Below are 3,063 nucleotides of genomic sequence, written 5' to 3' on the forward strand. Positions count from 1 at the left end.
ATCTTGTTTTGTTTTTTGTAAATATAAAGTGATCTGATGCTTTTACTTTTCTAGTGTAAATAACATTCACAATGAGATGCCCGGGGTTTACATGATATCAATCGCGAGGCTAACGATGCTTGTTTGTTTTTTCTTTTCTTTTTTTTTTTCCTGTTTGTTTTTTCTGTTCGTTTTATGTCGTCTCAACCGGACATTCAAGCACTGCTACAGTTATTAGAACAATTAGAAGCTATGGATCAAAATTAAACTATGATAATTGGTAACCAAGACAAAAGATTAAAAGTACAGTTATAGCTATTACTGTGAGATATATCTCTATAAAAACTAATGGTTCATGAATGATGCTTATTTAGCAAAGAGAAACAAGTACCCAATGCTACTTCACTAACCATAAGTATGAGACAATATTAAACAGAATAAAGCTTACCACCAAGTGTCACAAAACAAATAGTTTCATTTAATTACATATAGTTAGCTACTCATTTGTTCTAATACAACAAAAATGAATGCTACAACATTTGATCAACACAACAAATACCCATCATCAATAAGTAGGATAGTAGAACCCGGATCCATTTACAGGCGGAGCCCCATAAGGCATCATGGGCGGTTGACCCGGTGCAACATAACCACCACCATTCATCCTGCTCAAACTAACTTGACCTTGCATTCCATCTCTAGCATACTGTTGCCAAACCATCTGTTCTTGCACCAACAACTGCTGTTTCTTTTCAATATCCGCCATTTGCACGTAAGAGGGCGGCGGCACACTTAACGAGGCTGCAAATGGATCGCCGCCAACGGGCTGCACTGACCCGTCAGGTGCTGGCAGTGCCAAAACAGGTGTAGCTGTTTTTCCTGGTAACGCCACGCTACTAGCACTGCCACCGGTTAACTGAGCCGTGCTCACGTGTTGCCTCACCATTCCTTGGTCATACATTCCATTTAGCAATAACGGGTCGAGCCCACCACCCATTGTCGCCTTTTGTTTTTCCAGGTTACTAGCGGTCTCCACCAATGCAAGCTCCCAATCGGCTTTTCCCGCCTCAGCAGCCGGACTCTGCCAAGCAGAAGTCACCTCGGGTCTACCGTTTGACCCAAATGCTTCCCATTTCCCGTTGTTTGCGGGCCCACCCGGGCCTGCAAACAATGCCAGAGCAAATCTATTTCCTTGATCATCAGCTGTCACTGCCTCCTCTCTTAAATCCACTAAATCACCGGTGTGCTGCGGTTTAGGTGGTGGCGGAGGCGGCTCAACTACTGGCTCTGGAGGCGGTGGCGGTGCGGTCTCCGGTGCTGGCAAGGCCTTTATCTCATTCATATCAGGAACCAGTTCTACTTCTTTAACCTCGGGTTTTTTATCCGGGCTTTTCATAGCTTTGGCTCTATCTCTCACAAACTCCTCCAACGTCTCGAGTAATTTCCCGGATATTTTCTGAACTTCTGGATACTCGGATGATCTTGCGATACCCATATCTTTACACCAGTTATAAAACGCTACAAGCTCATCAATCTGTTTTGCAGCACTCACGTACGCATCAAACGCTTTCACACAATCATGATGCTCCATATCAAAGAATCTATCAAGCAAAACAGCCAACACTTCACATATATCAGCATAAAGTTTAAAACTTTCTTGCACTATAGGATACAATGCAACCAAAACCATCCTATTGTTTCTCGCAAGACCAGTCGGTCTGCACGACAATAACCGATCCAACAGTCTTTGCAAATACCCCATTTTACCAAAAATCCTCTCGGGTTTCATATCCCGTAACGGAGTAGTATCCTTATTTTCTTGAGATGATCCACTAGACCCCTCTCTTACATCCCCATAAGACCTTGTTTTTCTCATATCACCATACCCCGGTTCATCACGAAACCCGTTGTAATCATCATATCCCCGGTTTTGTGGCGACCTCCAACGATCTTCCCCGGATTTATCCTGATCTCCACGGGTCCCGCCGCTCTGCTTCCGCTCATACGCGATTAAATCGAGCTTCTGGTCCAAGTAAAACCCATAAGTCCTAACAAAACCCGAGTGATCCCACGAATTACTATGCACCTCGTCACGAAAATCTGACATGTTAAGCAACCGGGTCCCTCGTCTAGTGGCGTGCATAATTTCCATCTGAAAAACCGAGTCACCGTCATTCAACAACCGATGGACGAGAACCAAACACTTTAGGGCAACGATCCAATCGCGCGTTTTGCTTAACCGTTTCGAGACAGAGTGAACGCAGGCGCTCACGTAGCCTCGCGAGTAAGACGTAAGCTGCAGAATCTCCCGAATGTACTTCTCACTCGCCGGATCATTGTCGTGACTTGTGGCTTTCACTATGGCGACTTTTAGCTCCGGTGCCATATCGCTAGCTACCTTAGCGATTCCGATGCTCGTTTGATCCTTCACCGCTCCAATCGCCTTCCGAAGAGTTGTCGGCATTGCTATAAGCTTGCTTCTAATTGTTGTTCTTCACACAAAACCCTAACAAACTTTAAAAAAATCAGATCTGAAATAATGCATCAACAACACTACAGAATTAGATCTATAGAAATCGAAACCAAGCATAACAATATATAATATATTCACAAAAATTCAAAAGTATTAGATCTATAGAAATCTAAAGAAACACCATAATGTATTCATACAAAATCAATTACCTTTTGTTAACCAATAGATAAGTTTCACACACAATAAAGTGTCAGTTAAACGGACACAGAATGAAAATGAGATGTATAGAATTCTGAATGCAATGCATCCACAGAATTAAAATCAGATTAAGAAAACTCATATTATAAAGCACGCGACGCGTGATAATTAATAATTAGCTTCTCACAAAAAGTTAACGAAATTAATGATTAATATGAAACAAAGCACCGACATCAATTAATATTAATAATTGTTAATGAAGTTGATAATAACAGAAATGCATTGAAGCAAGTAATCAGAAATGGTGGGATTGGTTAATTATTAAAGTTGAATAAGCCGATTTAAGTTTCCGATAGAGGTAAGGTTTGAATGAATAATAATAATAATAATAATTGGTAGAATGAAACCCTATG

The 3,063-nt window shown here is 41.5% G+C and overlaps 1 pseudogene; it reads right to left on the reverse strand.

Annotated features, from left to right (window-relative positions):
• Positions 1–396: 396 nt before the first annotated feature.
• Positions 397–2,498, reverse strand: LOC143614630 (putative clathrin assembly protein At2g25430 pseudogene; annotated as a pseudogene).
• Between the last annotated feature and the right edge of the window lie 565 nt (positions 2,499–3,063).

Source organism: Bidens hawaiensis, unplaced genomic scaffold (genome assembly GCF_021521415.1).
Source record: "Bidens hawaiensis isolate Kalapana, Puna unplaced genomic scaffold, B.hawaiensis_p1.1 tig00040588_1, whole genome shotgun sequence".
Classification (NCBI taxonomy): domain Eukaryota; kingdom Viridiplantae; phylum Streptophyta; class Magnoliopsida; order Asterales; family Asteraceae; genus Bidens; species Bidens hawaiensis.